Here is a 14,629-nt window from a genome sequence, read left to right on the forward strand (position 1 = left end):
GGATTATAACTACTAACCGTGATACCAGCGCGTGCCGAGTAGCGCAACCATGTGTATGCATCCACAGGAGGCCCTCGGTTTCGTCGCGGCACCATCAGTTTTAATCACAACACCATTATCAGACGTAACCAATAACAAATCTCGTACGACACAAATAGACTGAGTCTGGATGACAATATTCAAAAGAGACTCCACCTGTAAGAATGGTTACAAGTAGAGAGCTAAATAGATTATGGCCCGATGAAATGAATACGACATGGCCATAACCTAAACTGGGTGGTGAGGGTGTACGATAGGAGACTGATACTTCAGCCCCAAGCATATTTCTATGCCCATCGCAGAGATCACAAGGTCAAGGATTAGTATCTGATTAGATACTAAGGGGAAAAAAATCACAAGATTAAGTTGGTATGCCTTCGATAGATATGAAGAAACCAAAGGCATCAAACTAAAGAAAAATGGTCGGACATGCCTTTCCTAGGTTAGGTTGATAAAGCAACATGACGACCCTTAAGAACAGGCAAACTGGAATAGAGACATCATCTTGCACAAATCGAACAAGAGAATGATTTTTAGAAGGAAACATGACTCAAGATTCTTGTTTCAAGTCCGGGTACACTTTAGGTCCAACAAAGAAATTATCTAGGCATTTATTTTTATGTGTTTGGTCATGGAGTGATAATGGAAAATACAAATTTGGGTCATGGTTCACTAAATAAGAACATGTCCTAATTTTCGGTTTAAACAAACAAACTACCAACCTTCTATCGGTACATCAAGCACCGGAGCAAACCCATATATAACACCTAAATAGGTTACCTAAAGAACGGAGGACAACTATTCCATCGAAGTTTATAATTCAACATTACACCACATTATCTACAATCACTGGTTATTAGAATAAGGCGAGAGAAGCATTTTGGGTGTATAGGTGACAAACATGATGCAACAATCAGGATGCATGCTCGTCCTATACGTCCTCACTGATTTTGCCAACATACTGTGGCGATAGCGTTCTATCTCGGTGGCGTACTAACGACTCTCACGGTATTTTGCTAGTCGTCAGCTACACATACGTTTTCGAGGTTAGTGTACCTGCAGAAAATTCCATCACAACCCATTTTCCCAATGATGCAAGTCACACATGACAGTTTATCACAGTTTATACTCCATATATTGCTATATGGAGGCCAGCTCATCATTAAGCGCCGAGCCACGCATAGGCGCCGTTGCCACACTTTAACCATAGGGCAACTCATTATGGTAACTCACCTTCTTACCTGAGCGTAGGTGCGTCGTTACAAGTACAATACACTTCTCAGTATTCCCATGTCTGTATACCCATACACATCCATGGGGTACTAAATTTCCAGAAAAGTAAATACTCCACATCACAGCCTTCATATATACATATGTGGAACAAGTATATAATCAAGCGCCACAATTAAGCACTTCCCTAGACCGACGTTTGTTCGGTCATGCTCTCACATCTCACCTTACCTGAGCGTCGATCCATTCAAAACTGAATGGCCTAAAAAATAACAATACACATGTATGCAATACCCCCGATTGTGGGTTAGTGGTTTTGAACTAAGCCACCTGATAGTCCTTGGTTTAGGGCTTACAGAGGATGTCGCTAGCATTATGGTTTTTCAAAGCTGTTTTTCAAAGCTAAACAATGTGTTTAGTTGAAAATAGGTTTTCTAAAACCAAAACTTTGTTTTCAAAATACGTATGTGACAGTATTATACTTAATCCTGCTCCGATACCAGCTGTGGCAGAACCTCCCAAGTTATTGGGCCCACATGCACCTGTCCTTGTCTCAAATACCTCAGACAGCTATGCATGTGCACCAGATAACTTAACAGAATCCGTCCGATTGCCCAAGGACATCGGATAAACCACTTACAACCAGAACCACGGGATTAAGTAACACCAATCACACACACAACATTTTTTTGCAGCGGAAATCTTATTACTAAATTTTACAGGTTACAAAAATTTTACATTATTTTATCGAAGTGATTACAAAAGTATAAGTTTGAAATATATGCTAGCTCAAGTGACCATCCTCAATAAGAAGATAAAGACGGGGTATACTTATATAAGAAGGCCGAGCCCACCGGCACTTAACACCATCAACAGCAGCACAAGACTATAACCTGAAAAACAATAGGGAATAAACCCTGAGTATGGAATTACTCAGCAAGACTTACCCGACTAAAGAAAAGACTCTCAAGGGTATGCTGGAATTGGGAATCAAGGAGAGGCTTTAGCAAGAATCAACTTAGATACTTTTGCAGAAATAGCTTATGAAAGTGAATCCTTACTTTCAATGTTTTAACGCCAGATTAAATATTAATAGACTTTGTTTGCATCTGGTCTAATTTCACCATCTCATCAATACAACATCATTTTTATTCTTGAGGTTCACATCCTGACTTAGGTTGTAGGGAAGTGACCAAGTCTTCGTAACCGCGAAGGTACGGCGATCCGAATCGATTATACTCAGCTGAGGATCTCCGATCACACGACATATGTAGCACTTAACCCTTGCATATGTCAACCCGCCACCGAGGTTCTTAAGACCAAATCAGGTTCACGCCAACCGAGAGCACATATACACCACTGTCTAGACTCTTGCCACGGAGGGTACACGCTACTCTCGCCACCGCTCCACGCCCATTGCGTGTTATCTTATTCTGGCCTTAGTCTGTCCGAGGCAAGGCTTACCCATGACGAGGCATGTGACCAGTTAAAGGGTCCTCGATCAGCACGCCTACATACGCATTCAATCCTTAATCAACCTGGGTAGAACATCACCTGTTCCTAGCCCAAGTCCCGATTTAAGTATTTCCACCCTTAGGATTGTTTGTGTTCCTTAGGATGAAAAGAGCATCACAGGGAACTTTACAGTAAGATCCCACCACGCTCTCAATGAAAATATTCTTGCAGGTAGAAGCTATCTTTCCTCAGGATAACCCCTGAGCAAGGCCTTAACGCAAAAGAGAACCTCTATCCATAAGATCTGAGCAGGGCTAAGCATTTTTGTAAATCATATTTTGATACTTCACCAGAAGTATCTATAAAGGTATGGATTTCAAGGAAGGCAATGCATCAAAGGGTTTCCAAGCAACTCCTATAAACTTAATGCACATTTCACTAGACTTAAAGTGTGCAAAAATTATTTAAAAACACAAGGAAGGGGTTGCATGCACCGGGGCTTGCCTGGAAGAAACACTAGGTTAGTGTTTGTTAGACGTCGATCACTTGACGATCAGCCTTTGTTCCGATACTTGCTTCGTCCATCCATCTTCAGGTTGATCCGACTGACGACGTCGTCTTGTGGAGATGTCCAACCTCCGCATTATCCTGGGTCGACTTGGGGTTGTCTTCCGCATCACGTGATTAATTCACGTACCTGAATGAAATGCATTATGCACATGAATGCATATAGACAGGAATATCGCAAACCTAAATAGTGCTTGCGATAGCGAATTAAACACCTAGCGGCGAGGCGTTGAACAATTTCATACGGAGACACTAATTATCGACGTACGACTAAGCGCAATAATCACGTTTATCGAACCTAACACAAACATCATGAACCACAAACTATACACATGAAAGACAATTAGCCCAATCACAACTTATCAATTAATTAATTAAGTTCTAAACTTATCCCTTGCTTTATAAATTATACTACATCTTTATAAGTGATTAAAATATTGTTGGGGACCATAATTAGGGGTACCCTCAAGACTCCTAAATCTCAGCTGGTAACCCCCATCAGCACAAAGCTGCAAAGGCCTGATGGGTGCGATTAAGTCAAGGATCGGTCCATTCGAGGGACGCGATCACGCCTCGCCCGAGCCCAGCCTCGGGCAAGGGCAGCCGACCCCGGAGGATTTACGTCTCGCCCGAGGACCCCCTCCAGCAACGGACACACCTTCGGCTCGCCCGAGGCCCAGTCTTCACCAAGAAGCAACCTTGGCCAAGTCGCCACGCCAACCAACCGAATTGCAGGAGCATTTAATGCAAAGGTGGCCTGACACCTTATCCTGACGCGCGCCCTACAGTCGATAGAGCCGAAGTGACCGTAGTCACTTCGCCGCTCCACTGATCGGCCTGACAAAAGGACAGCGCCGCCTGCGCCGCTCCGACTGCTGTGCCACTCGACAGAGTGAGGCTGCCAGCAGCCAAGTCTGGCCTCGAGCGCCATAGGAAGCTCCGCCTCGCCCGACCCAGGGCTCGGACTCGGGCTTAGCCCCGGAAGACGACGAACTCCGCCTCGCCCGACCCAGGGCTCGGACTCGGGCTCAGCCCCGGAAGACGACGAACTCCGCTTCGCCCGACCCCAGGGCTCGAACTCGGGCTCAGCCCCGGAAGACGACGAACTCCGCCTCGCCCGACCCCAGGGCTCGGACTCGGGCTCAGCCCCGGAAGACGACGAACTCCGCCTCGCCCGACCCAGGGCTCGGACTCGGGCTCAGCCCCGGAAGACGACGAACTCCGCTTCGCCCGACCCCAGGGCTCGGACTCGGGCTCAGCCCCGGAAGACGACGAACTTCGCCTCGCCTGACCCAGGGCTCGGACTCGGGCTCAGCCCCGGAAGACGACAAACTCCGCTTCGCCCGACCCCAGGGCTCGGACTCGGGCTCAGCCCCGGAAGACGACGAACTCCGCTTCGCCCGACCCCAGGGCTCGGACACAGCCCTGGCCTCAGCCGACGGTCTCTGCCTCGCCCGACCCAGGGGCTCGGACTCGACCTCGGCCTTGGAAGACAAACTCGACCTCGACCTCGGAGGAGCCTCCACCTCGTCCAACTCAGGGCTCGGACCGACCACGTCACAGGAGGCGGCATCATTACCCTACCCCAAGCTGACTCAGGCTACGGGGAACAAGACCGGCATCCCATCTGGCTCGCTCCGGTAAACAAGTAATGATGGCGTCCCGCATGCTCTATGACGACGGCGGCTCTCAGCCCCCTTACGGAAGCAAGAGAACGTCAGCAAGGACTCGATAGCCCCAACAGCTGTCCTTCCGCCAGGCTCCAGCGCTCCTCCGATGGCCACGACACCACACGAACCAGGCGCCAAAACCTCTCCGGCTGCCACGATGGCATGTACTTAGGGCGCTAGCTCTCCTCCACTAGACACGTTAGCACACTGCTACACCCCGCATTGTACACCTGGATCCTTTCCTTACGCGTATAAAAGGAAGGTCCAGGGCCCTCTTACGAGGGTTGGCCGCGCGGAGAAGGACGGGACGGCGCTCGCGTGAGGCCGCTCGCTCCCTCCCGCGTGGACGCTTGTAACCCCCTACTGCAAGCGCACCCGACCTGGGCGCGGGACAAACACGAAGGCCGCGGGTTTCACCTCTCACGCTTGTCTCCCTCCGGCTTCTTCCCCCCTTCGCGCTCCGTCTCGCTCCGACCCATCTGGGCTGGGGCACGCGGCGACAATTTACTCGTCGGCCCAGGGACCCTCCGGGTTCGAAACGCCGACAGTTGGCGCGCCATGTAGGGGCCTGCTGCGTGTTGACGAACAACTTCCCGTCAAGCTCCAGATGGGCAGTCTCCAGCAACCTTTCCAGCCCGAGACGGTACTTCGTTTCGGGAGTCTTGAGTTCATGTCCCTCGACGGCAGCTGCGACATGATACTCCTTCCCCCGCCGCGCGACAGCGACAATGGCGATCGACAACCTGCCCGCCGGCGGCAGAATCGACGATGTCTTCCCCACGTGGTGGAAGAACAACATTCGGGCTTGTCCCGTCCCCTCCCCCGCCGACGGAGGAGGAGGCGGGGCAACCAAGGCCAAGCAGGAGGCGGCACCTCGTCAGCTGTCGAGCGAGTCGACGGCGCCGGCGCCCCAACGGGGGGCACGTCGGGCATCGACCTCGCGTCTGAGACGAAGACGAGCGCCGTCTCCCCGCAACACGCCAACCCTAAGCAAACGAACGACGCCAGCACACTCACAAAGGACTTGCTGGGCGTCACCCTCGTACCTGAGACGACGGTGCAGTCAGCCCCTGACGTGACTTCGTCACCGCCCGTCGACCAAGAGGTACCGACCGATTCCCATCTCGTGCCTTTCGGATTCGGCCTCGACCCACCAAGCGACTTCGCTTCGGTGGACGCTCTCATAAAGGTGAGTCCAAACCCTCTGGGGTATCGTATGCGATCACCCTGGGATCGGCTGACGGCCGTCTCGACCTACGGGCCCTCGGGGTCCGAGGAAGATGATGAGCCCGACTTCTGTTGGGATTTCTCCGGACTTGGTAACCCCAGTGCCACGCGGGACTTCATGACCGCATGTGACTACTGCCTTTCTGATTGTTCCGACGGTAGCCGCAGCCTCGGCGACGAGGACTGCGGCCCAAGTCGTGAATGTTTCCACGTCGATCTAGGGGGTCCCGGCGAAGGCAACCATCTTGGTATGCTGGAGAACGGTGATCTCCCTAGGCCTGTGCCTCGCATTGACATCCTTCGGGAGCTAGCTGTGGTCCCCGTCCCGGCGGGGGGTCATGACCCACAGCTCGAGCAAATCCGCGAGATGCAGGCCAGGCTCGACGAGGGAGCAGGAACACTTGAGCCGTTCCGTCGGTACAATGGGCAGGAATGGGCGGGCCAACCTCCTGCCGGAGAAGTGCGTCATCTACCCCAGGGTATCCAGCACCGCATCACCGACGATGTCAGGGTAAGGCTGCCACCGACTTCCAGTGGAGTCGGCCAGAACCTGGCTGCAGCGGCAATACTTCTCCGCGCGATGCCGGAGCCATCTACCACCGAGGGGCGGCGTATCCAGGGAGAGCTCAAGAATCTCCTGGAGGACGCCGCGGTCCGACGGGCCGAAAGCTCCGCCTCCCGAAGGCAGGGGTACCCCTCGGAACATCGCGCCGCGACTTCCCGATTCATGCGGGAAGCATCGGTCCACACCGGGCGCACGCGCAACACAGCGCCTGCGGCCCCGGGTCGCCTCGGCAACGAGCACCATCACCGCAACTGTCGGGCCCACCTCGACGAGAGGGTGCGCTGAGGCTACCACCCCAGGCGTGGGGGACGCTACGACAGCGGGGAGGATCGGAGTCCCTCGCCCGAACCACCCGGTCCGCAGGCTTTCAGCCACGCCATACGACGGGCGCCGTTCTCGACCCGGTTCCGAACCCCGACTACTATCACAAAGTACTCGGGGGAGACGAGACCGGAACTGTGGCTCGCGGACTATCGGCTGGCCTGCCACCTGGGTGGAACGGACGATGATAACCTCATCATCCGTAACCTCCCCCTGTTCCTCTCCGATACCGCTCGAGCCTGGCTGGAGCACCTGCCTCCGGGGCAGATCTCCAACTGGGACGACCTGGTCCAAGCCTTTTCCGGCAATTTCCAGGGCACGTACGTGCGCCCAGGGAACTCCTGGGATCTCCGAAGCTGCCGCCAGCAGCCAGGGGAGTCTCTCCGAGACTACATCCGGCGATTCTCGAAGCAGCGCACCGAGCTGCCCAACATCACCGATTCGGATGTCATCGGCGCGTTCCTCGCCGGCACCACCTGCCGCGACCTGGTGAGCAAGCTGGGTCGCAAGACCCCCACCAGGGCGAGCGAGCTGATGGACATCGCCACCAAGTTCGCCTCTGGCCAGGAGGCGGTTGAGGCCATCTTCCGGAAGGACAAGCAGCCCTAGGGCCGCCTACCAGAAGATGTCCCCGAGGCGTCAACTCAGCGCGGCACCAAGAAGAAAGGCAAGAAGAAGTCGCAAGCGAAACACGACGCCGCCGACGCGGACCTTGTCGCCGCCGCCGAGTACAAAAACCCTCGGAAACCTCCCGGGGGTGCCAATCTCTTCGACAAGATGCTCAAGGAGCCGTGCCCCTATCATCAGGGGCCCGTCAAGCACACCCTTAAGGAGTGCACCATGCTTCGGCGCCACTTTCACAGGACCGGGCCACCTGCGGAAGGTGGCAGGGCCCGTGACGACGACAAGAAGGAGGATCACAAGGCAGGAGAGTTCCCCGAGGTCCACGACTGCTTCATGATCTACGGTGGGCAAGTGGCGAACGCCTCGGCTCGGCACCGCAAGTAAGAGCGTCGGGAGGTCTACTCGGTAAAGGTGGCGGCGCCAGTCTACCTAGACTGGTCCGACAAGCCCATCACCTTCGACCAAGACGACCACCCCGACCGCGTGCCGAGCCCGGGGAAATACCCGCTCGTTGTCAACCCCGTCATCGACAACGTCAGGCTCACCAAGGTCCTCATGGACGGAGGCAGCAGCCTCAACATCATCTATGCCGAGACCCTCGGGCTCCTGCGTATCGATCTGTCCTCGGTCCGGATGGGCGCTGCGCCTTTTCATGGGATCATCCCCGGGAAGCGCGTCCAACCCCTCGGACAACTCGATCTACCCGTCTGCTTCGGGACACCCTCCAACTTCTGAAGGGAGACCCTCACGTTCGAAGTGGTCGAGTTTCGAGGAACCTACCACGCAGTGCTGGGGAGGCCATGCTACGCCAAGTTCATGGCCGTCCCCAACTACACCTACCTCAAGCTCAAGATGCCGGGCCCCAACGGGGTCATCACCGTCGGCCCCACGTACCGACACGCGTACGAATGCGACGTGGAGTGCGTGGAGTACGCCGAGGCCCTCGCCGAATCCGAGGCCCTCATCGCCGACCTGGAGAGCCTCTCTAAGGAAGCGCCAGACGTGAAGCGCCACGCCGGCAACTTCGAGCCAGCGGAGACGGTTAAATCCGTCCCTCTCGACCCCAGCAACGACGCCTCCAAGCAGATCCGGATTGGCTCCGAGCTCGATTCCAAATAGGAAGCAGTGCTCGTCGACTTTCTCCGCGCAAACGCTGACGTTTTCGCGTGGAGTCCCTCGGACATGCCCGGCATACCGAGGGATGTCGCCAAGCACTCGCTGGATATCCGAGCTGGAGCCTGACCCGTGAAGCAGCCTCTGCGCCGATTCGACGAAGAAAAGCGCAGAGCCATAGGCGAGGAGATCCACAAGCTAATGGCGGCAGGGTTCATCAAAGAGGTATTCCATCCCGAATGGCCTGCCAACCCAGTGCTTGTGAGAAAGAAAGGAGGGAAATGACGGATGTGTGTAGACTACACTGGTCTAAACAAAGCATGTCCGAAAGTTCCCTACCCTCTGCCTCGCATCGATCAAATCATGGATTCCACTGCTGGGTGCGAAACCCTGTCTTTCCTCGATGCCTACTCGGGGTATCACCAAATCAGGATGAAAGAGTCCGACCAGCTCGCGACTTCTTTCATCACACCCTTCGGCATGTACTACTATGTTACCATGCCGTTTGGTTTGAGGAATGTGGGTGCAACGTACCAACGGTGCATGAACCATGTGTTCGGCGAACACATTGGCCGAACGGTCGAGGCCTACGTCGATGACATCGTAGTCAAGACGAGGAAAGCCTCCGACCTCCTTTCCGACCTTGAAGCGACATTCCGATGTCTCAAGGCGAAAGGCGTGAAGCTCAATCCCGAGAAGTGTGTTTTCGGGGTTCCCCGAGGCATGCTCTTGGGGTTCATCGTCTCCGAGCGGGGCATCGAGGCCAACCCGAAGAAGATTGCGGCTATCACCAGCATGGGGCCCATCAAGGACTTGAAAGGCGTACAGAGGGTCATGGGATGCCTTGCGGCTCTGAGCCGTTTCATCTCGCGCCTCGGCGAAAGAGGTCTGCCTCTGTACCGCCTCTTAAGGAAGGCCGAGTGCTTCACTTGGACCCCTGAGGCCGAGGAAGCCCTCGGGAACCTAAAGGCGCTCCTCACGAACGCGCCCATCTTGGTGCCCCCCGCTGCCGGAGAAGCCCTCTTGATCTACGTCGCCGCGACCACTCAGGTGGTTAGCGCCGCGATTGTGGTTGAGAGACGAGAAGAGGGGCATACATTGCCCGTCCAGAGGCCAGTCTACTTCATCAGTGAGGTACTGTCCGAGACCAAGATCCGCTACCCACAAATTCAGAAGCTACTGTACGCGGTGATCCTGACACGGCAGAAGTTGCGACACTACTTCGAGTCTCATCCGGTAACTGTGGTGTCATCCTTCCCCCTAGGGGAGATCATCCAATGCCGAGAGGCCTCGGGTAGAATCGCAAAGTGGGCAGTGGAAATCATGGGCGAGACGATCTCGTTCGCCCCTCGGAAGGCCATCAAGTCCCAGGTCTTGGCGGACTTTGTGGCTGAGTGGGTCGACACCCAACTCCCAACAGCTCCGATCCAACCGGAACTCTGGACCATGTTCTTCGACGGGTCGCTGATGAAGACAGGAGCAGGCGCAGGCCTGCTCTTCATCTCGCCCCTCGGGAAGCACCTACGCTACGTGCTACGCCTCCACTTCCCGGCGTCCAACAATGTGGCTGAGTACGAGGCTCTGGTCAACGGGTTGTGCATCGCCATCGAGCTAGGGGTCCGACGCCTCGACGCTCGCGGTGACTCGCAGCTCGTCATCGACCAAGTCATGAAGAACTCCCACTGCCGCGACCCAAATATGGAAGCCTACTGCGATGAGGTTCGACGCCTGGAAGACAAGTTCTACGGACTCGAGCTCAACCACATCGCCCGACGCTACAACGAGACTGCGGACGAGCTGGCTAAAATAGCCTTGGGGCGAACAACGGTTCCCCCGGACGTTTTCTCCCGAGACCTGCATCAACCCTCTGTCAAGACCGACGACACGCCTGAGCCCGAGGCACCCTCGGCCCCCGAGGGTGAGGCACTGCGCGTCGAGGAGGAGCGGAGCGGGACCACGCCTAATCGAGACTGGCAGACCCCGTACCTGCAATATCTCCACCGAGGAGAGCTACCCCTCGGCCGAGCCGAAGCTCGGCGGTTGGCGCGGCGCGCCAAGTCATTCATCTTGCTGGGAGACGGGAAGGAGCTCTACCACCGCAGCCCCTCAGGCATCCTCCAGCGATGCATTTCCGTCGCCAAAGGCCAGGAGCTCTTACAAGAGATACACTTGGGGGCTTGCGGCCATCACGCAGCACCTCGAGCCCTTATTGGAAACGCCTTCCGACAAGGTTTCTACTGGCCGACGGCGGTGGCCGACGCCACTAGAATTGTCCGCACCTGCGAAGGGTGTCAGTTCTATGCAAGGCAGACCCACCTGCCCGCTCAGGCTCTGCAGACAATACCCATCACCTGGCCGTTTGCTGTGTGGGGTCTGGACCTCGTCGGCCCCTTGCAGAAGGCACCCGGGGGCTACACGCACCTGCTGGTCGCCATCGACAAATTCTCCAAGTGGATCGAGGTCCGACCCCTAAACAGCATCAGGTCCGAACAGGCGGTGGCGTTCTTCACCAACATCATCCATCGCTTTGGGGTCCTGAACTCCATCATCACCGATAACGGCACCCAGTTCACCGGCAGGAAGTTCCTGGACTTCTGCGAAGATCACCACATCCGGGTGGACTTGGCCGCCGTAGCTCACCCCATGACGAATGGGCAAGTAGAGCGTGCCAATGGCATGATTCTACAAGGACTCAAGCCTCGGATCTACAACGACCTCAACAAGTTCGGCAAGCGATGGATGAAGGAACTCCCCTCGGTGGTCTGGAGTCTGAGGACGACGCCGAGCCGAGCCACGGGCTTCACACCGTTCTTTCTAGTCTATGGGGCCTAGGCCATCTTGCCCACAGACTTAGAATACGGCTCCCCGAGGACGAGGGCCTACGCCGACCAAAGCAATCGATCTAATCGAGAAGACTCACTGGACCAGCTGGAAGAGGCTCGGGACATGGCCTTACTACACTCGGCGCGGTACCAGCAGTCCCTGCGACGCTACCACGCCCGAGGGGTTCGGTCCCGAGGCCTCCAGGTGGGCGACCTGGTGCTTCGGCTGCGACAAGACGCCCGAGGGCGGCACAAGCTCACGCCTCCCTGGGAAGGGCCGTTCGTCATCGCCAAAGTCCTGAAGCCCGGGACGTACAAGCTGGCCAACAGTCAAGGCGAGGTCTACAGCAACGCTTGGAACATCCGACAGCTACGTCGCTTCTACCCTTAAGATGCTTTCAAGTTATTCGTACACCTCATTCACACACAAAGTCTAGTCATCGAGGAAGGGTCAGCCTTGCCTCGGCAAAGCCCGACCCTCCCTCGGGGGCTAAAAGGGGGGAACCCCCTCTGCGTCAAAATTTTCCTCGGAAAAAGATCTTTTCTGCCAGAATGTCTTTCGTGCTTTTCGACTACTTCGAAAGTGGATCCTGAAAACGATGGAGTACACGTAAGCAGCCAAGGCTGACCGAGCCGAGGGACTCCTATGCCTCCGGGATATGGATACCTCACTCATCACCTTCTGCGATAAGTAACTCACGCTCGGATAAGTGATTCCGCGGACCGAACAAGTCTTCCCGCTCGAAAACTCCTCTGCCGAAACGATTTTTCGGGCCTTCTCGACTGCATCGGTGACAGAACCCTATGGACGAGTAAGAGTGCACGTAAGCGGCAAGGCCGACCGAGCCGAGGGATTCCTACGCCTCCGATATACGGATACCTCACTCATCACCTTCCGTGAAAAGTAACTCTCGCTCGGACAAACAATTATGTTACCAACAAATAAGTCCAGATACTCGAAACAAGAGGAAAAGAAACGTAGCTTTACAACACGACGACAGTGTGTTTGGGCCTCGGTGGCCGCAGAAAACATACGCACACTACAAGATAACCCGATCCTGCAGGCTCGGACCTTGACAGTTGAAGGGAGCAGCAGCACCCTCGGCGTCATCTACACCTTCGGCGGGGTCTGACCTAGCCTCGGACGGCGACGCGGTTGGAGGATCTCCACTCCGAAGGACGACATCAGCACCACGCCCGGGCCATCGCTGCCAGGGTCTTCTCCAGGAATCCGGCTCGAGCAGACGGCTCGGGACGGTCACCCCGAAGCCTCAGTCAGCTGTCCCCCGAGGACATCAGCCCGGCTCGTGGCATCGGCAACTCAACTCCGGCGTCGGTCCCGCCAGTGGACGACCCGGCCAGGCTCCGGCCGACCAAATCTTCTTTTCGAGCCAACTCTGCCTCTGTCCGTGCTGACACCGCTACCTCCGGCTTCGGCTCATCGAAGAGCGGCCGAGGGTTTCCTTTAACTAAGCAAGAGAAGCCTCGGACAGCAAGGCCGACCGAGCCGAGGGACTCCTACGCCTCCGGGATACGGATACCTCACTCGTCACCTTTGCACGAGGCGACTCATGCTTGGTGAAGTGGTTCAGATAGTCGACAGGCGAGTCTTAGTGCTCGAAATGAGGAAAAAACACGGCTCCGTGCCGAAAATACATACATGTTCAGGCCCCGATGAAAGTCGCCTAGAGGGGGGGTGAATAGGGCGAAACTGAAATTCTCAAAAATAATCATAACTACAAGCCGGGTTAGCGTTAGAAATATAATCAAGTCCGCGAGAGAGGGTGCAAAACAAATCGCAAACGAATAAGAAGTGTGACACGTGGATTTGTTTTACCGAGGTTCGGTTCTCACAAACCTACTCCCCGTTGAGGTGGTCACAAAGACCGGGTCTCTTTCAACCCTTTCCCTCTCTCAAACGGTCCCTCGGACCGAGTGAGCTTTTTTTCTCAATCACTTGGAACACAAAGTTCCCACAAGGACCACCACAAGATTGGTGTCTCTTGCCTTAATTACAAGTGAGTTTGATCGCAATGAAGAATCAAAGAAAGAAGAAAGCAATCCAAGCGCAAGAGCTCGAAAGAACACAAGCAAATCTCTCTCTCTAATCACTAGGGCGTTGTGTGGAGTTTGGAGAGGATTTGATCACTTGGGTGTGTCTAGAATTGAATGCTAGAGCTCTTGTAAGTAGTTGAAGTGGGAAAACTTGGATCTATTGAATGTGGGGTGGTTGGGGGTATTTATAGCCCCAACCACCAAACTAGCCGTTTGGTGGTGGCTGACTGTCGTATGGTGCACCGGACAGTCCGGTGCACACCGGACATGTCCGGTGCGCCAGCCACGTCATCAGGCCGTTGGGATTCGACCGTTGGAGCTTCTGACTTCTGAACCCGCCTGGCTGTCCGGTGTACACCGGACATGTACTGTAGATTGTCCGGTGCACCGTCTCGCGCGTGCCTGACTTCTGCGCGCTTCTGGCGCGCATTAAATGCGCCTGCAGGTGACCGTTGGCGCGAAGTAGTCGTTGCTCTGCTGGTTCACCGGACAGTCCGGTGTACACCGGACATGTGCGGTGAATTATAACGGAGCAAATTCCCGAAGCTGGCGAGTTCCAGAGCCGCTCTTCCCTAGGGCACTGGACAGTCCGGTGAATTATAGCGGAGCGCTTCTGGATTTTCCCGAAGGTGAAGAGTTCAGCGTGGAGTCCCGTGGTGCACCCTAGACCAGAGGTGACTTCGGTTATCCTTTGCTCTCTTTGTTGAACCCCATATTTGGTCTTTTTATTGGCTAAGTGTGAACCTTTGGCACCTGTATAACTTGTACACTAGAGCAAACTAGTTAGTCCAATTATTTGTGTTGGGCAATTCAACCACCAAAATCATTTAGGAAATATGTGTAAGCCTAATTCCCTTTCAATCTCCCCCTTTTTGGTGATTGATGCCAACACAAACCAAAGCAAATATAGAAGTGCATAATTGAACTAGTTTGCATAATGT

Source organism: Zea mays, chromosome 2, assembly GCF_902167145.1.
Source record: "Zea mays cultivar B73 chromosome 2, Zm-B73-REFERENCE-NAM-5.0, whole genome shotgun sequence".
NCBI classification, from domain to species: domain Eukaryota; kingdom Viridiplantae; phylum Streptophyta; class Magnoliopsida; order Poales; family Poaceae; genus Zea; species Zea mays.